The following is a 21,052-nucleotide window of genomic DNA, read 5'->3' on the forward strand; positions in this document are numbered from 1 at the left end:
TGTTCATTGTTTCTGTATCAGTTGACTGCCCTGAAAGTATTTCCTTTCCTTGCTTGAATCAGTGTTGTGCCATGTGCTGTCAGCTCCTGGTTATTCCCAGTGAGACGTGAACAAGTGGAACTTCATTTTCCCGTGGTAGCAATGTATTCTCTTGATTTTCTGTGACAGTGTGCTATTAAAGACTATTGCTGTCTGATGAGAATGGCCACTTCTGTCTTTATGTAACCTGTGAGCTAGAAACTTAATGCCTTAATGTTGTTGTTAGATCATACCCATCTTGTAATGTTGACGACCACTGTGCCCCACACTCTTGAAAAAGACTGTGGCATTACTAAGCATGATCTTTTTCTTATCACTAGCTTCACTATTTTTAGACTTAGCATAACTCATCTAAGCCCCACGGAGAAATTCAGAGCATCAGGCGTCTTTGGTGTCCCTGCCCTGGATGTCTAACTCTTGTCCCAGTGTTTCCTGCAGAGGAATGGAATCAGGCCCCTACATCCCAGCTCATGTGTCCTCCTGGTCATCAGCATCTTGATCAGTTGGGGCAAGGAAGAAGTTATAACTGCAACAAGAAGCACCCTTCCTCCCTTCCACAGCCAATTAAACTTCTCTCCAATTTACACACTCCTTTGCCTCCAAACACACTAATTTTCCACTCCTGTAGCAATCCTACAGAAGTTGGTGAAGTTAATTCTCTCATTTTATTCTGCTCACTTTTAAAATCCTCTTTCATTTGACCTTCTGAACAGTTCTAACAGCTGACCCAAGTCGTCTGCCAGTACCCTGTGTTGCCACAGGACCTTTTCTCTGTAAGGCTTCAGCTGTGTCTCTCTTTTGCCAGGTGCCAGAAGATCAAATTCCTGATTTGCAAGCACCCGGTAACACAGAGTAATTTAGAAAAGGTAGCAGTGGCTGTCAAGGAGTATCTTGGGAAACAGAAATTTTTACCAGGCCATGTGGGAACAAAGTTCACATAGGTACAGGTTTTGCAATTACAGAAAATGGCAATAATCTATTTCAAGAAAAATAAGGGGTTTGCATATTGGAACACTTCTCAGTGTGTTTTCCTTTTGACAGCATGACAGTTTGTCAGTCCTGTTTTCTTCAGTGCTAAATTTCCAGGCATAGAAATTTTGCTTTCTGATGTAGCTTAAGGAAATCTTTGAAGTGAGGTATATTAGCATATAAGCTTTGGAACTCTTTGGTTGTCCTTGGGTTGGGATAATAAATGTTTGTTCAGGTGCCCTGTTTCAGAAGTGAGTGTTTTCTGCCTTGTCTCAACACATTAACTATTGTGCCATATTTTTATTAAAACACCTATCCTATTTTTCAAGCCTGGGCTTATTTCTAATTCCTCCAAATTATAAATTTTGATTTATTTATTTTTTTTTTAAATCTTGCCTGCTTTAAGTCTGAATGAAAGTGTTTCTTGCATCTATATGAATGTCTCCCTCCCTTGGGGGATTCCTCCCTGCCTGGCAGAGAACATGGAACTGGATCAATCATCTGTCATTTAACAGTGATAATGATTCCATGGTCTTTATCTCTTACCAGTTCTGATAAAATGCTTGCTCCAGTTGCATGTCAAGCATCCGTGTTTAGTAGCTGGTGTCCAATGAGTCACAATTTTGTAGGGCTGGCCATGTGGGTAGTGAATCTGAAGCACTCTCAGTATTGTGATTTTACTTTGTATTGATGAACTGTGCACTTACTTGATATATACAAAATAAATTTGAAATGTAGGTTGTTTTTTTTTAAGTATCAATTACACAGATCTAAGCCATATATGTAGTGATTGTGTATTAAGTAAAGGTGCAAGAGCTGTTCTCCAGGACAAATGGATATTTTACATTGGTAGAAAAAAAAATGGGTTTTGGAAAATAAGAACACAGTAGCTGGAACTTATGATAACCTTGAATTTTGTAAGCAGAAAGGGTGTGAATGGAATTATACTGTATGCCAGCAGAAATTTTAAGTGTACATTTTCTTAGAGAATTTGCGAGAGATGGTACTTCCTACATATTATATGTGTGATTTTATGTAAGGCTTACTTTTGGGCTTTAGTAAGATTAAATATTGCTGTGAAAAATTAAGTGTGAAAATGGTCCACAATAGCAAGTCTGTAGGATGTGTGCACAGGCCAGATGGACTCATCATTCACTTTTTTTGGTTTTTTCTGCATTTAAGTGCTCATTTGCAATATTGCATTAATGTAAGCACTTGGAGTGAAATATAAAAGGAGTAGACAACAGATTGTTTTGGCTGTAAAGCTGCACTCCCTTTTTTTTTTGGCAGTAGATAAAAGGGCTGATTAGAGAAATGTATTTCATATATTTTCTAAATATAAACCAATACTCAGTCATGAAAAACTTATTCACTGTTTTCTGAAGACTTTTCTTTTTCTAATGGAAAATTGTAGTTTGGGTGGAGAATATGTCAGTCCTTATGCACAAGCATCAAGAAAAGGTGATTGTATTAATTTTTCCCCTCCACACCCTCCTTGACTCTGTCTCTGGATACTGATTGTTTCTGGCTTTGAACAGATGAGATCCCCTAATGACTACATTAGTATTTTTAATACTTCAAAGCAGGAATGAAATTACAATTACTGTACATGAGTATCAAAAATACTTCAAGCAATATTTCTGATGGTCCAAATTTCACATAGTTTTTAGAAACTAAGACATAATGTCTAGCTGTGGATGGTCCATATTCTAGTTGTTTATGCTTGCAATTTTTAAGGTCATTCCTTTGAATACTTAAATTGTCGTTCCTATTTGCTTCAAGGAGCCTCATTAAAAAACAGAGATTCCATGGATAGGTAGGCCTCTGCTTATGATGCTTTACCTACCACATCATCATATCAATGTTTGCTCTATGATGATGATGCACACTTTTTTACAGAAAGCAACATCCCAAAAGTTTGTGAGATCTGGGGTTATAGGAGCCTGTGCACTCAAGCCCTGGTGTCTTCTGGGAGCAGAAATCTTTGTGCTGGTGTACACATCTCCTTGAAACCTTTTCCAAAACAAGCCTGCTGTTTCCATTTAAATTATTTTATGGGGCTCCCTGCACATCATATCTTGCACAGCTTACCATATTGGCTCTTAAAAGTGGCTTTGAATGCAATGCCAAGGCCCCCCAGTAGCAGCTTTACAGGCTGCTGGGGAGCTGGGAAGCTGCAGTTGGCTGTCCCTGTGCTAGCTGAGCTCCCTTGCTGGCTTTTCCAGCTAAAATGATGAAGCATCTGTTCTGTCTATTTTAATTAGATATGACTTCCTTCCTGAATGCAGCAGGGAGCTCTGCAAAGGGCTACAAGCTCTTGTTCCAGAAGTGCTTCCTTTGAAGGAAAAATGGGTTCTAATCTAATGCCAGTGTCTAATCCTCCTCTGTACCTACTTAGTGTCTGTGTAAAGGACTTCCATGTGCTCCCTAAAAATGAAAACAAAAGCTTAACCAATGTAGTTTCTGTTTCCTTTCAGGAATCCTGGCGTAATTTTTTTATTGCTTTCAGTTTTGTAAAGTTGCTAAAAAGCCCTGAATCTAAATATTCTGTGGGGAAGTTTGACACTTATTGTCCATGCATCAGCTTGTATATGAGCACTGCTGAAGAGATCTCCTAAACTCATTAGTGCTCCTGGGTCATGAGATTTGGAATAATGTGCTAAACACCTTTTTGCCATTATATTAAAGACTTATATAAAGTAAGATGCTGTAGCCTGTATCAGGTGATGGCAGCTCAGAGGCAGGGTGCTGGAAGGCAGCAGCCTTAATTCCACTGTGCCTGCCTGCAGATACAATTTATATCCCAAGTTTTGTCCCAGGCACTTGCAGGATGCTGTTGAAGTGCAAAGTGACCTCTGGTAGCCTCAGGTCAAATCCAGCTCATTTTAACGTGGATGTAAGGGCAGGGGTGTCCCGCTCAAATGTTGCCACTTAGAAGACACCTTTTAAGAGGCACATATTGACACATAATGCATCTTGGCCTGTTTTTCTGTGTGAGTTATTTCAGTGCAAGGGAAAACAAGAGTGTTAAATCTCAGCATGTTATTGCAGAGTAATTTAAAAAGTGTTAGAAGGTTGTACAACAAGGCACTTAAAGCACACCATAGCTTGGGGTTATTTAGCAGTGATGAGGAATGAATAATATGTATTTTTGTTCAGGAGGCTAAATGTTGAAATTGGGAAATAAAACTGAAGTATATATAAATGCAAAAATTTTTTTTTCTTAAGAAACATAGTGTTAAAAGTCATCTCCTTAGTAAACCACACTTAAAGATTAGAGCACTGAAAAAACAAACACTAGATAAGCTTTTAATATAACATCACCCCCTGGCTTTTTTTAAAGGAAAAAAGACACCTTACAGATTGCATGCAAGAAAGAAACATACGAGAGAAACTTCCTAAAGGAGGACTTAGATGCTCTGATTAATTTGGGTCTGAAGATGAAAAGTCTCAGAGAGATGGGAGAAGTTGAGTAGAAACAATTCTAGATCTAAATACACTTCATCACTAAAGATTATTTCAAAATTAATAGTAGTTTTGAAGACTCTGCCAAGGTAAATTCTTTACAGTGTAATTAGAAGGAAGGAAGTGTTCACAGTTGTTTGATGCTCAGAGTCTGAGAGTGTTGTATTTCTATTTAATAAGGATTTTCTACTTCACATTGTTTTGGTTAATACTTGGAGGGAGGAAAACACAAAAAAAAAAGCACTGAATTGGAAGGGTTGAACTTAAGAATAAGGCTGCAATGCATGTGGATCCTTTGAATGGATAAAAGTAGGAAAAGCCAAGAAGTGGACTCAGTGGTTTGATTTAGACATAATGCTGTGTTTTGAGGCATTTGCCTGTCCCAGACTGGTCCATTATGGTCTCTGCTTTTGGTTACTGCATGTTTCTAGACCAGAAGAGCATGTCATGGTGCATGTCCAGATGTGACTTCCTAGGCTCAAAACACTTCAGTGAGTCATAAAGCAGGGTGTCAGTAGCCACAGTTTTCAAGTTTGTTATATTTAGGCAAGAACCCAGAGTGTAGGATGTAAAAAGCTGCTCCACGGTTCGATTGCAAAACCATTGGCTCCAGGTTCTCGTGAAGTCTGTGCATGAATATGGCTGGAGCCTGAAAGCTTGCAGCTTTGTCACGTCTCCATGTTTTCCAACTTCTTTTTTACACAAAGACTACAGGGAACACCAGCCAACATGTGGCTTGTGTTATTTTTTAATTATTATTGTTAGGATTTTGCATGTTGACTAATGTGTTATTGCTGTGGTGTATCACAGAAATAAAATGTGGCCTTATTTTGACAGGGAAACACATGTTACAATTTCCTTGTGATATATTGCACTACCTTTTTAGTTTGATATTTTCCATTAATATGAAAGAGCAGAGCGGAATAAGGGAGCAGAGGAGCTGTTCATCTGCCATGCATTTTCTCTCTCTTTGGAAGGTTCTCATGTCCTCTACCAATTAGTCACCTTCCCTGTACTGCATGATGTGCTGCCCACTCAGAGTTTAGCTGGCAGTTCACATGCAGCTTGTTCCCCTACAAATTCCCTGCCAGCAGAGCAGCTCCACCAGTCTTCCCAGGCTGCCCTGGGAGTCTCTTGGTTGCCTGGCTTGAGAAACTGGAATGTGTTCTTCTGGAAGTAGCCAGAATATAAAGATCCAGGCATTTTCAAGTAAGTGTGATTCTGCCTATTTTCAGAGTCAGAAGTTTATTTGAAACAGTTTACATAGATTGCTTCAGATTGTTATGGGGGTTTTCCATCAAGATTTTTGATGTGTAAACAGTCAAATTTTATGCTCGCTGCCAGGCTTGCTGAGGTTTAATGATGCAGGTAATTTATGGGCTTTACTAGAGATGAAGATTTATGGAAGGAAAAGTGTATGCAATTAGATACATTAATGTATTTCTATTTAAGTTTTAGAGTAATTAACTTCAGAAGTTATTTGAACAGTTGATAAAAGTTTTATGATGATATGGCTGTATTATGATTTTCCAGTCAGTTTCACTTTCACTGCATTGTTTTGTTTGCTTGGCTGTTCACTTATTGGTCTGATTTTATTCAGTAGGAGTAGCAAAAATGATAGACATTCATTTCCTATGAAGAGCTTATGTTACTCTGCTAAAAACAAAACCTAACTCCTCAAAAATAGTCTTGTAAAAATTCCTCTATGAATAGGAAGTTTAAACAGCTGATCTTGATAGGTCATAGAGAGCAAATGTATTACTTAGGGGACGGGGTGCCAACATTTTACTTCTACGTCAGAGCAGCGTCTCATGCAGAATAATCCTCAAGAGGTGACCGAGACTGCTCATGTTGTAGCATTAGATGAGAAGCACACACCATTGCCACTCTGAGGCTGAGGTTATAGATGGTATTTGGAGTTGTATTTCAGGGGACAGGTGGAAGTAATGATGACAATTAGAATGCCTTTGATGCCGCATTTAGCAAGTGCTCTTTTACTGAAGTGGGCAGATCAAACACCAGGAAGCAGTTTCCTCACTTGTAATACGAAGCTTGGCTTTGTGGCCAGTGCTCTGTCTGAAAATCTGCCTCTCTTTTGCAGGGAGCAACTAAGCTGTTGCTTTCCCTGCTGCTCTGTTTCCCCTGGTTTCCCCATTGGGTTTGCTCCTCTGTGCAGCTTTAATGCAGGAAATACACGTGGAACCAAGCCAGTTCTTTGTCACCTGGGGTACAGGGACACAGCTAGAAGAGCCTGAAAGCCTCCTCTCACTCCTAGGAAGCTTACACCATGGCTGTGCTCAGAGCGAGTGAAGTGACTTCCCAATTAGGTAATTCTGCTTATGAGTTAGGGGCTATTGCATTTTCATCCCCATGACTTATTTGATCCAAAACCCTGATAGTTCCCACTATTAATATAATCAGATGGCACTGAGTGGCACAGAACTGCAGAATTTTTGCCGAGTACATCTGTCAGAGACAGCAGAAGTGTCACTTACATTCATGCTGGTCTTTGAGTGGTGGCATTCGTTGTCTCAGCTGACATTTAATAAAGACTGTTCTAATCATCCTCCACTTAGTCTGGTGGCTACTAAATGCATCGATTTTACAGAAACAATGTTTTCTTGTAGCCAGCCTTCTCTAAGACACTGAAAAGTGAGGCACGCTGCTGATCCAGCTGGTTGACTGTTGTCTAGTTAAGAACTTCACAGAGTAAACCTATGGTTTAGACCTCAGTCACTCAGTTTCATGTCCTTTAAAACAGGGACCCACATGGGAGGCGTCTCTTGCTTCCACCAACTCATCATTTACTGTCTTTTGCCGCATTCAGTGCTGTAAATCTAACTTTAAAAAAGAGAGATGAGAGAGAATACCGATTCTGTAAACTGAACAGAAGGATTGGTTCCACATGCAATACTTTATTTATTTTGTGTTTCTTGTGACTGAGAAAACAGTGGCAGGGTACACAGGAAATGTGCCTGAGTTGTGTACATGTGGATGAGCTGATGTTTGCCTTGACTTGGAGTTGTGAACATAAGATGGAATGTGCCATTCAAGAGTGAGTCCAGCAGTTCTGTCTTTTTTTTTCCAAGCTTTTTGTATTGCATATATGTTTAGTATATCATGTTTTGGTTGAGGGGCAGCTTTGGAGTTCTGTAATGTGACTTGTTGTGTATTCAGAACAACAAGGGTCAGGTTTTGCGTTTTTATTTTTTTTCTGACATAGAAAGGCATCTGCCAATTAGTCTGAAACTTTCAGGGATCCCCTGCTGTTATTTCTCAGCCATGAACACCTCGTTAAAGTTTATTCAAAGTCAGCGCTCCATGTTGAGTTGCTGGAACACTGAATTGTTCTTTCCACTGGGACTTGCTTGATTTGAGTGAAGAGAGCACAGCTCCCTGCCAGTGTGCCCAGTATACCAGTGACTTGTGGTTTACAAGCATGAGGGAGTAGTGCAGGGGCTACTAGGAAGCAGCAGCTTGACACATCACACTATTCATGCATTTTCTGGTGGCTGCTTTTTTAAATCCTTCTGTCATCCGGGAGGATGTGCACAGGCATTTCACAAATAGTAACATGTATGAACCCACCAAAGTGATTATTAGCCAGTGCATATTCATGTGACTGCTATAAAGCTTTTGATGCAAGGAGGTTGTACTAAATGACCTTTAAAAGGTCCCTTCTTACTCAAAATGTTCTATGATTCTATAGTGTTAGGTGCAAATATTTGTAATATTTGAATAGCAGAAAATGTATTCTCTGCATTTTAATACCTTATTAGCTATTAAAATTTTCAGATATTTATATACTCTGGGTATATTTTTTTCTATTTTCCGTAGACATGTGGGTAAACATACTGGAAAGAGCAAATATAAGGAAATTCCTCTTTCATTTATGTAGATAAATCACTGTTTTCAAACCAGTGGGTGGAAGGGAAATGGCTAAAAATATTTTTTGCCCGTAAATTTTATTGCAGTTAGCATAACCACGTTTGTGTGTGATCCCTTAATTTATGTGTGTGGCAAACTCCAAGGTGAGATGACCCAGATCTGATGGCAGCCTTGTATCAGTGTAAAGCAGATGGACAGCGGCAGCTCCCCAGGCAGCCACAGTGCTCTTGTCGGTGGAAGTCAGCCTGAGATCAGAATCTGAAACATTTACATATTCTAGATAAGAAGGTGAAACTTAATATTTCTTGTTGCTAGTTTTGAAGGAACTGTCTCAGCTGGGTTTCTATTTGTTCTGTTTTTTAGTCTTTTTTTCTTGTGCTGTGAAGTGCAAGGTAAAATTAAGCCAAGACATTATTTTACAATAAAAGCCTATCTGGTACCTAAGAATGGGAAAGGAAACTTTGCACGGTCCATCTATTGCTAGTGGGACATGCAGCTGGATCTCTGCAATAAATTACTGCAGGGTACCTCAGGTACTCTCTGAGCAAGAAAAATTTCTGAACTGAGCTGGCAACAGTGGTTTTTATTGTGGAGAGTTCTCCTCTGCATTTGTGATAGACAGTAAGTAAACTAAGGTGATGAAATGTTGTCCTCTTTGCCCTTTTCAGGATCCTGGTTTATTGCGGTGGAGCACTTGCATAAACTTGTGTGCCACATAGGCATTTTTTCAGGTGTTGCTGAATAAAAATAGCTTAAAATTGCCAAGAAGTGGCTGCTGGGTTATGAGCATGAATTGCATAAATATTTTTATCTAAATTAAAGCAAAATCAAGAGAAAAGCCGACAAGGTCTTTGTTAAAACAAAACCACACAAAAAGGTGTGTTGGCAGTTAAAAAAAAACAGTCTTTGCTTGGCTCTGGTGGGTATCCTTTACCTGAAGTTCCTAAGTACTAGATTTTCTTTCCAAACAGAAGGTGTCTTCTGAATGTGGACAAGGAATTGGACAAATCAATTAGCCAGAATAAATAATAAAATGTCACTTGGAAGCGGAAGGCAAGGCTTCAGTCCAGCAGTACTTTAAAGTTATGCAGACTTCAAAAGAAAGATAAGCTGATACAGAAGTTCTGCAACAGATTGAGTTAAGACACCAGATTACAATTATTTTATGGTTGCAAGCAAATAACTGCAACTCTAGGCTTCTATTTGCCATACATGAGCACAATGAGATAGTGTTTCTTACTTTCAGGAGAGAAGTGAACATTGTTTCTTGAAAATGTCTTGTGTGCCATTTATTCCTATTGTATGGGGTTTTTTGAGTGGTGGGTGGGGGTTAAGACAGGTCGTTTATAAGCATATTTTTTGAATTGTTCTCATGGCACGAAAGAAACAAAGGTCTTTGCTTGAGCCTCAAATTGGAATTCTTGCATTGCACATTTGAGCAACTTTGTCATTTAGTTTAGTGGGAAGTTTGCACAGAAAAAAATTTAGTTATTTTATAGAGAAATTGAAGATTTTTTTAAAATCATATAGGTTATTTCTACATTTAACTGCTGGTACTCCATTACTGTGGATCTTACTAATTTTGTGTTATGTGAAGTTTTAAAATTTCTATAAGCTATATATTTTTATTGCAAATGGTTAGGATTTGGTTTTGTATTGATTGTCTGTATGAAGTCTTCCAAATGTGGGAATAGATGTTTGTAAAATATTACTGAACAAACTATTGTAATTGCTCAGTCTTCTCTCTAAATATATCCTCCACTTTTATCAGAGGTAACAAAAACATTATGCTAAAAGAATTCGAGCTAGTTGAGACCACCTCCCATTTCTGGGTTTGTGTTTATTTTGGTCATATTGAATTTGAAACAGAAACTCTCTCAGGGAAGGAATGCAGTCCAAGAGCCTGGGTCCAGATGTTATGCTTTCCTTCCATACCAACCTAGGCCTCTGAGGCAGAGATCCCCCTCTCTGAAAACAAGACTTGGACAAAGTGCAAACGCCTCATTTCCTGAAATCTCATTGTTTAGGCCAACAAACAGGCAGGTCAACATGCAGGTTGCAGAACTGAAACTGAACACCACCTCAGTTTCCCTGGATCAATGAAGTGAAATTTGAGGCTTGTGGTTGCCTGTCTAGCTTGGAGAACCAGCACAGAGAACAAAGGCTCAACACTGTGGCCTTCAGATATTTGAGCAGTGAAATAGAGCGAAATAGTGTTGCTGCTGTTCTCTTCTGCTGGCTTTTGGCTCACAGCTGTGCTGTTTAGGTAGGCTAGGCATTAATTTTTTGTGATGATTATGCCAGAAAATTCTCCTAGAGCAGAGGCAGCTTATGCTGGCCCTAGGTAGGTTAGTTGAAGAGGAAAAACAAAACAACAATAAAACAAAACCCCAAACCAGGAAAGAAAAGCTTATTTGAGTTCTGCAGATGTTCACATAGACTGTTTCTTACAACAAAACTTATTGGTCTGACTCGGTCAGTCTCTCTGTAAAATCAAGTCAGCAAAGAGCCCTTCGTGAACAATAAATGAAAAACTTGGCACAAGTCTGGCACTAAGTGCAGATTAAAGAACATTAGATGTAACTGACTGTGATGCCTATAGCATTTTCAGCAACTTGGATGAAAGGTTAGAGCCCATAGTTTCTGCCCTCAGTGGGAGATGGTGCACACAAATGTGGGCTGTCTTGGCTGGAATGTTTTTGCAGTGTGGCTGCTGCTTTTTGGACAGGGAGCCTTTTTTGGTCAGTAGAAACTCAGGCTCATGATATTTTGTTTAGCTGCAGTTCAGGGTGTTAATTTATAATTAGGCTTCACTGGGATGTAATCAGATCCATACTTTTAGGGGCTTTTGCATGTTTTTACTGAAGAGCTCATTAGAAGTTGATGGGAGTTGAGTGCACCTCAGCCCAGTCATGCACCTTTTCCTAAAGCACCTAATTCAATTGATTGGGGTGTTTAGTGACAAGAAATACTGTGTCAGCAGGACCTTAATTATTTAATCTAACCACAGCATGAGTGTTATGAGTAATGCATGGAGGTAGATAAAATTCTTACATCTTCTTGTCTGAGAAGGAGCACTGGGAAAGGGAAAAAAAAAGGTAGTTTTTATTAGTAAGTATATGCAATGTTGTACAATTGCTGCTTCATATGTGCCACACCATGAAAATAGTTAGAAATTTATCTGTCAATTTGCTCAAGTGTGACTAAATTCTAAATGTGCAATATCATATGTAATTGATATATCTTTCTACTCTATTATAGATTATATCATCTTACTTAAACTGTGAGATAAGAATACTTCTTGAAAATTAAGAGACCTACAGGTAAGAACTGAGTTAAATAATTTTCTTTCTTTATAAAGACCATTGTCGTTCATAAGCACCGTCATAAAGTAAACACAGAGGTGCTCACTCTTCATGAACTACACTTTGAAAAGCTGAAAAAAATCACCTGAGATGCTCACAGTGATACAAACAGGGTATTTGAGAAAGACAGATGTCTGAAAGACAGATGTCAAGTGTGAATGATGTTAGTATTTTGAATGCTTAGTACCTAGGATGTCTGTCAAGAAGGGATTTGTAAAGAATTGTCTTCTGACAGAAAAATGGGAGCCAGTTGAGAAAGTGGCTGGAGGTAATGGGCACACAGACACCAGGTGTTGGCAGCAGGACTCTGGTGTGGGCTGCTTGTCATTGTCTGTCTCATATTTTCAGATACCCATTGGGAGACCTAAACTTCATGTGCAGGAAATGTCCCTAGTTCCCTTGGGGTTATTGCTAAATAGCAGCATGCCTGGCAAGTTAGGATGTCATTCTTTGACTGATGACTCCCCTGGGGTAAACAAGAAGTAGATCTGCAGAGCAAAAAGTCATCAGTTCTTTGTTTAAATAATCTGCTAAAATTCCTGCCTAGTGCTTAAGAAACAAGGATTTGAGTCTTTTCAGAAGGATTGTTGAAAGATTAAATAATTACTCAGTTCATAATGGGAAAACTCCCACTTTGCTAGAGGTGGTGTTGTAAAGCCTTATAGTCAGAGCTGATGTAAAAACAAAATGTTAGCAGTTTTACCTTGTCACATAAGGAGAGGAGTTGTGTGTTTTTTACTTCTAATGCAGACTGAGACAATGCAAGTGAGCAGTTCACTCGACCCCAAATAAAAGACGGAGAAACACAGAAATGTGATAGATGCTTACAAAACCTATGATATCCTTTCAGTTATGAACTGTCAAGTCACTTTTCCAGCTCTCTGAAAACTTTGTGGGCTATTTAACCTACAGAGCCCTTGCTATCCTTTCAGTTTCTTCCTTTTTGTATACATCTATTTCATCTTAGAGCTTATAAACACAATAGAAGAAGTTGCTGAAATTGGAGAATTAAACATTTTTCCATACACAGAGCTTCCTGCCTGTACCATATTCTGTTGCCTTGCCTCAGTATCATAAAGAGCCTGAAGCTGAGAAATTGTGTTGAAGTTCCTTTGGGTTTACATTCTTGGAACTTTTCCTAGAGCAATTTCACGACATAATTTGCATTTGGTGTTAGAAAATTTATAAGACTCTGGTGCTTTGTTACTTATACCGAGATTTTGAAAGGAAAAAGAATGAATGTTTGTTAAGTTTAAAGTAAAGTTGTAGCCTTTTCTTATAAAAATGGATGTGCTAACCTTGAAATACCAGTAAGTTGCATGAAGTATTAAAAAAATAAAAAGCTATGTTATATTCCAAATATTATATACAAAACAAATGAACTAAGTATAATCTTTTATATGTTCATCTTTATTTATATAGGAACATGGTATATAAGGATTCTTCAGACTGCTAAAATTGATTTTTTGTGTTGATTTTCTGTGTTCTGTCCGAAATCTTTGTTCCCATTCTTGCAGAAAATGAATATTTTTATTATTAGCTTTTCAAACATGTTTTCAGCTGAGTTTTGCAATATTTCTTTTAACAAAGAGCTTTTTTTAAAATACTGTTTTTTGAAATATTTTAAGGTTAGTAATCTATTTACCATATTTAACTACATGATAGCAAATGCTATTCCTGCTTCTACAGTATCCTAGTTAGTTGTTTATCTGTTTGAATCTGAAATGAGTACAAAGATAATGACAGAACCAATGCAATTGTGTGGATGTATACGTGGCTTTTGGTTGTACATGTGCATAAATGTAAATGGCTTTATGGCTTCACATTCAAGACCTTTTGAAGGGTTTTGGATTACTCTGTGCTTAAAATCCCTCCCTGGAGGAAGGCAATACCTTGGGCAGATTATATGAAGTTCCTAGTCAGTTCAATCATTTTTGGGGAAAGAAATTGCTTTAGTAAATTAAACACAGAAAAGCCCCATGAGTAGGTCCATGCTTTCTCCATGTAATTCATGTACTAGTCCTTGTTTTTAGAATTATACTTGTGTAATACAAAACATTTGAGCTGGCATATGCTGCATTATAGGCATCTGGCTGTAAAATGCTACAGAAGATTGGCCACTCTTTAGCAGTAATTTTTAAGCACTTAACCAAGTCAAAACAAACTTTGAAATTTTAGTGACTACATAAATACTGAATATCCTTCCTTATATCATGATTAAAATAATTCCAGTGGGTTGTACTCGTTGTTTCTGCCACTGCTTCACCAATATAAGAAATTGTTGTAATTCAAAGGCTGAATAGAAATATTTAATTTGTATACCTGTGAATGTCCAAAAGCCCTTCGGGGCATCCCAGCTAGTACCAGCACTGCTAGCAGTGAGGGACGTCCTCCCACACCTCGCAGGGCAGGAGGGCAGCTAAGGCTCTCGTCTTGTTCTGGATGAGACACGCAGCAGCAATCAGCAGAAAGAAAGACTGGACTCCAGCTGGGGAGAATCTGGGTTTATTGAATCCAAGAAGGGAGACAACACCCCTGGGGGAACCAGCGGCTGAAGACCGCGGGGAGGTGCTTACACAGGTTTATAAGGAGGGGAGGAAACACGGGAGGGATCGGTCTTCAGTCCAATGGGAGTACCAGGGGTGTGAGGAAAGGGATGAGTGACCCTAGGTAAATACCCATGGGGATAACTTTAGGGAGGGACCCTGGCCTCTGAACCAATCACTCGACACCCGGGCTGGAAGCTTCTAGAGAGAGAGGATGGGTCGCCGAGTGATGGACAGGGCACCAGGGAGGGATCAGGGAAAGGATATGTTTGGTTTGTAGGGTAACTGGGGAGGAGAAGAGGTGACTGACAGTGCAAGGGAGGGAGGAGAGAAACAGGGCAGAACTGTTAGAACAGATGGGGAAACAGAACAAACCAATGTGTGACTTAGTACAACCAAAACGTATAGAAACACAACACAACATACCTGCACTACCATTTATTACTGGGAAAAAAAATCAATAATAAATGATAGAAAAAAGCAATAATAATTCTGGTGCTCCGTGCATTACATGCCTGAGAAACCCATTTGAGCTTTGTTTTATTTGGAGAAGGACTTTCACTTATTTACTGTTATTCTATGAATATTTCTTTTATGGAAAGAAGAAATAATAATAATAAGCCATTACATCAAACCTAATAACTTCATCTGAAATAATTTTTTGTTCATGTTTCACATGGAACCAATGCACATGAGAAAAGGACATGGCAATATACAGAAAATTGTTGCTCTACACCCTGGGTTTGAAATCAATCCAATCCAATGATTGATCTGACTGTTACTTGGGCCCATAGTGAGTTGTCTTAGGGAGCACAACCACCTGAGAACTATTTCTTTTGGGGAGCAGAGACCAGAGAGAAAGAAGACAAAGGTAGCTCTCAAGTGGTTTAGTTGTGTAAGCTGGTGTCACAGACAGGGCCATGAAAAAGGAAGCAATAGTCCAAAGGAAACAGAAGGAGGACAAGGGTGGGGTGGACAGAGGAGAGAAGAGCGGCCCTTTCACTGGCCACCTACTCTCCTCTGATCTCAGCTGTCTCATAAAACTTCTCTTTGCAATTTGGTGAGGAATTCTCCAGTCTGATGAGCATGGCAGAATAAAGGAATGAGTGTCTTACTAGTGAGAGGTCCCAAGAAGCATTTCCATCCCACAAACTCCTAAGGAAAATATGACCCAAGCCTTCCTCCAGCTTAGATATCTTTTAAGACTTCTGTTCTTCCTCCTTCTGAATCCTTTTGGCAGATTCAATTTATATCATGCTCTGGGGATTTGATTAATTTCCTATTATTGGCCGAGTCTTGCAAACCCCTGCACTCAAGGTTGGCAAGTGTGCTGTTAAATCTTCCAATAAATGAGTTCTGCTCCTTCACATTCGACCTATGGCATCTTTACTGTCTGGGACCATCCACCCAAACTGTGTTTGTTTGATGGGTAAGTGGCACCATAATGTGAAATCTATCCTATTAGCAGAGTGAATAAATTTACTCAGTATGAAACTTTTAAGTGTCTTTTACCATATGCCTGAGGATCATAATTTAAATTAAATTTGCTTAAAATGGAAATCTAGATTCAAGCTGACATCATAACATATGACCTCCACTAGCAATGAAAATTGAAAACATGAGACAAGGACATTAATCACTGAATAGTTTATAAGCTGCCCTGAATGTTCATCTGAAATGTTAACGCTATTTTATTACATGCAATAACAGCTTAAAGTGAAAATTTATGAACACTGTGAGGTGCCTAAGATAAGGCATTCAGACTCATTTTATTGTGCCCTGGCTAAAATCTTTTGAGTCTTTAGAGAAGTGCACACAGACACTTGTGTGACTAACCTATTGCTTTTAGTGCAAGCATAACCTCCTCCTTTTACTGGGGTTGGAAATGTGAGCAGGATAATGGGGATCAGATTTGGCAGTCAGACTTGTGTGAACTCAAATTTGTTCATGCATGCCCATTTGCAGGAAGAAGTGTTTAATGGCCTCAGCACGAAAGTATCTGTGAAGTTTGGGTCATTATTTTCTGGGGTTTTAATTCTGTTTAGCAGATTGAATTTTGGATTGGAGTCCTGATAGTCAGTTTTGATTATTACTATTATAATTATTATTTTAAAATAGATAGCTGTAGTTATAATGTTGAGTGTTGTGAATATGGATTATAATGAGTGCAGTAGAGCTTACTTATGCAAACTGACCAGGGCTGTCATCAAACAGATCTCTTTAGATGACCAGATATAATGATTTTGGGGTTTTGTATGTGGTGTTTTTTCATTAGCAGGTAAAAAATATATTTGGTGGTTTGAAAAGGAAGAGATTTAAGAATGTCTTTTTAACTTCATCTCAGATTTATAATGTTTTATCTGTAATATATGCCCTTTACTTGTGAACTCATCAGTTTAACCCAGAATCTTCAAAATTTGATGTCATACAGAGTTGACTTGGTGGAGTCTGGAAAACCACAAGCTAAGTTGGATTATTAGTTTCCAAACTATTCACTGCTGCTTTTTTGCTGGGAGAGCTTCTTTGTTCTTACGTAGCTTGAGCCAGTGATTTAAAAATAGATTTAAATGCTTTTATAGGTGAAAGTGAGCATAATTGACAGTCAGCTGGTTGTAGCTTTTGTATTTTGCTTTACTGGGTAGTTCAGGTAGTAAACTGAATTTATTGAAGTAAATCTATAAAATTACCTTAATTGCCCGATCTCAATAATATTTTTAAGGAACTCCACTATTTGCATGTTTTTATTTTAATGTAAGGTACATAGTGCAGCTTGTATATGCATATTGTTTGGAGGCTTTGAATGGCTTGCCTGTCTGATCCATTTTAATAGATTCCAGCCTTTTTCCATGACATCATTATTATAACAGACTTCCTAGAAAATATGAGCAGCTGCTGTGTATTTTTTCCTGTGTTTGATATTAAAACTGTAGCAGCTATTCTGTTCTTTACAAATGACAGCAATAGGCTTGTCTGATGTAAAACAAAATGAAAAAAAGTCCAAGTAAGGAGCTGTGATACTGTTAACAGGCCAGTAATGTAACAGGTCTCCATGTATGAATCATTTCATAATGCAATAAGGGATTACTTATGCTGCTGTCATACTGGTCAAAGGTTGGTCCCATTTCCTTCCCCCCTCCTCCTGAACTAAACTGTGCATCATTAAAGATGATGAAAACAGTATTGTGCTCAGCTTCCTGGCCCAGATGGCAATTTGCATGAAGAATTTTACTGTATTTTTTCCTCCTAATATTCTTATGCAGACTGTGCATAAAGGTTTTAAAGTTCTTTCCAGGTCAGGTCACTCAGACTTCTTCCTTGTTTCTCTGCACATCTTGGCATTCAGGGATGGCTTAGAGGCCACTTAACATGGAGTCTGGAGTATTATGTAGAGCTAGGAATTCATCATTCTCATTGTTTTGTGTAATTTTCCATCTTGCTCCATCTGTAAATACTGTAAACAGCTGAAAGGTGTCAAAGAGGGACGTGGACCTTTAGATTGTTGTATTCCATGCTGTCTGAAATACCTTGGTGAGAGTTTTAGCTTCTTTTAGACAACTTGTGCAAACCAACCATGACTTCTGGTATGTTTCATGCCTCAGTATCTGTGTTTGACACACAAAAAAAATCAGGTGTAAAGAAAACCTATCCTTTTTGTGGCTCTGAATAGAAACACACAAGACTGTGTGTCTGACTTAAAGATCAGACAAGTCTTAGAGTGTAATGTGGCCAAGAGACAGCTCATCATCCATTAATGCTGTTATCTCTGTCCTGTGTCTTTTGGATTGCCTTATTTCAAATAAGTCACCTGTGTATTTTCTGCTGGGGGGGGTGGGGGGTGAAAAAGTGGCAACTAAGTACTGTTCTTCTTTATGAAGCAGGGGGATGGTCTATGAACCAGGTGTGTGGCTGTGAGCTGATTGAAAAGTGCTCCAAGAAAATCAATACTAACCTTGCAAAGAGAACTTAGATGAGAAATGGCTGCATTGCTCCTGTCTGTGGAGTTCATCAAATGGTGCCTGTTCTGCAGGGCATGTAGAGAAATATTCTCATGAACAAAACAACTGATGCCTTTTGGCCATTATCAGTTATACGCCCTTCTTCATCTGTGTTTGCAGGCAATTATAAAGCCAAGTGAAGAAACAGCATGTTATGTGTAAAGTATTTTGAGACTGTAGTTCTTATCATGTCACTTCTGTTTTGAGGAAAAAGTCTTACTCGTTACCCTAAAATTCCCCAGTATGGGGAAAGTTGTAGGGACTTAGTCCTACAGATTTTAGCTTACTGGTTTTTATCTTTTTTGAATCCTGCAGAAATTAGTTTCTTCCTTCCTCTTCTCTCAATCCCCATATTGTATTCAAAATTATAGTCCTCTGCTATTGCATTTCTGGTCAGTCTGGCCTATTTTGGGTGTGCAGTCAGGCTGTAGATTGTTTTATTATTTAATTTCTGTGAATAAACTTCTTCATTCCCAACCCAAAAGAAGGTTCAAGAAAATAGTTGATATTTGCATAAATATGTATTAATAGGTTTAAAATATATGTCAGAAATAAATATTTGCCAAATCAGCTTATAAAAGTTCTGCTTACAAAAAGAATTTATTTTTAGCTGGTATTTTTATTTTAAAAATGCAAAACATCAACCATCTTGTATAGATGAAACGCTTTGTGGTGAAAAACAATTTTGCATTGATTGATACATATGAACTACAATATATAAAATGTCAAGTAATTTTATAATAATTACACATCCATTCCAACTTGTGTGACGAAGCAAAACTGTGGAGAAATTCCACTGAAATTAATCTATTAACTCCAGGTTAATCTATACTTCACTGAGTCAAGCAGTAATATGGATCATTCATTTGTAATTTGAATGGAAACAAATCTGTAATAAAAATGTCTACCATTCTTCAGACATGTAATGGAAAATGTTTTGCATTTTGCTTCGTAAATCTCTGAAATAAAACTCAGACTATGTCTTAGTAATAGCGTACGTCCACCAAATGTAATTCACTGAAAAATTATTTAACTGTGCCTTTCTTATTGACACCCTTCTTACAGTGAATCTGCTCACCTGGGAGAGCAGAAAGTAGTGAAGAGTAGCTAAATATGGCCAATTTTCTAATAAATAACAGTGTATTTTAAATTGAGGGTGAGAACCGATTTTTCTCATTTGCAGTACGAATGCTTTTCAGTTAGATTTGTGCTAAACTCAGTGGCAGACTATGGAACAAAAAGTGTGTCTTAATAAGCTGAAGATGATCTTTCAGGTATCTGTGTGTCTCCTAGCAGCAGTGCCTGCCCATGCCTCATCCCTTCCACCAGAAGGACTCACAACATCACAGTGTGTAAGGCACAAAGACCTTCCTTGAGGCCCACAGTGCTTGAAAGGCTTTACTGGTTTCTGTGTTTTTCTCTCTGCTATGTAAATGTGCATCCTCATGACAAACCCTTTAGGGTGTAGTTCACATGTGAAAGTGTCACTTCCCAAAACGATTGGTAATAGGACTTGGAATGATTTTGTGGATGGGGATATTTTTAGCCTTCATCACCATCAGCTTTACACTGGCCCATGTTGGCAGTGAGTATAATCTATAATAAGCTATTGCCTTTAAAAATGGTAGCCTTTTCTCTGTGAAATGAGTTGGTGCCTGTTAGACCAAATGCAGAAGTCTGTACTGCAAACCATCAGTACTAAAGTAATTGTAATAGTATTGCTGCTACAGCCACAATATTCAAAGGCTGGTGAGGGGGGCAGGGTTTGCACAGAGAGGTAATATCTTTTATTAGATGAACCAATATAGTTGGAAAAAACAGATGCTTCAGACAAACAAATCCTCCTTCAGGAAAGGCTTTCTATGCCCAGAAGCTTGTCTGTTTTTTCCAGCTGTATCAGTTGGTCTAATAAAAGATATTGCCTCTCCCTGTAAAGTTTGCCTAACTGAAACATGGGCATTTCTGTCAGCCTGCAGCAGCACGGGCATGGTGCTTTGCTGGATTTCATGTCATACTTCTACTCCTGCTTTACCTGCCCTGCACTTGTCAGACATGGGGCAAAAAAGGGAGAATATGTTAAATTAGTAAGATGAATAGACACTGACAAAGCTTATCAGAGCAGTTGGTTTATTTCTTTCCTTAGCTTTAGCTTAAATGTTTGATAGAAAGGAAATTTTGCTCTCTATGGAGTCTGTTTCTTTGTCCCCACTTGAGAGATGTGTGTCCTGTAACTCCTGTTAATGCTGATCTTCCTGGTGTGATCTGCCTGTGTATTGGAACAGTTCCAGAAGGGAAAATTGTTCCCTGGCCATTGCTCTGCTTTTCTGATGAGTCTGATTTTGTAATGTGCTTAGATTTGTAGTGATAATAGTCACCCAATAGCTGGTCATAAGTCTCTTGCTTAGATTTCAAAAGGGCTCTAGGGCTCTCCTTGCAGAAAATAGAAGACAAAAATATTCAGTGGCTTGACGGGAAGTGTGTCTAAAAGGATCTGCTGTAATGTAAAAACAAAAGGAGCAGTGTTTCCAGCTAGAGCACCAAACATCTTGGAGTCCACTGTGGAAAATGTTTATAGTGTTGTATAGTTTTATTAGCACAGATTGAAGAAAAAAGCTTATTGAATAATTCTGGGGACTAGATTCAGTACTATGAATCGAATGGTACTATTCATGGACTAACGAATAGTGGTCAAAGAAAACCCCTCTGCTGTGGGGAGAGAGCAGGGAATCTGTAAGCAGTACTCAGCTTTCTTGTACAATATACAAGGACAAATGCAGCTTTCAGA

The 21,052-nt window shown here is 38.6% G+C and overlaps 1 protein-coding gene across 1 annotated transcript in view; it reads left to right on the forward strand.

The window, feature by feature from the left end:
- Nucleotides 1-21,052, forward strand: part of BMPR1B (bone morphogenetic protein receptor type 1B) — a 231,844-nt gene that overhangs the window by 75,622 nt on the left and 135,170 nt on the right. The window contains exon 3 of the mRNA XM_039710721.1: nt 11,623-11,684. The gene's annotated coding sequence lies outside the window, so the exon portion shown is untranslated. The remainder of the gene's footprint in view (nt 1-11,622; nt 11,685-21,052) is intronic.

The sequence above is a fragment of the Passer montanus genome, unplaced genomic scaffold (genome assembly GCF_014805655.1).
Source record: "Passer montanus isolate IOZ18808 unplaced genomic scaffold, ASM1480565v1 scaffold23, whole genome shotgun sequence".
In the NCBI taxonomy this organism is placed as follows: Eukaryota; Metazoa; Chordata; class Aves; order Passeriformes; family Passeridae; genus Passer; species Passer montanus.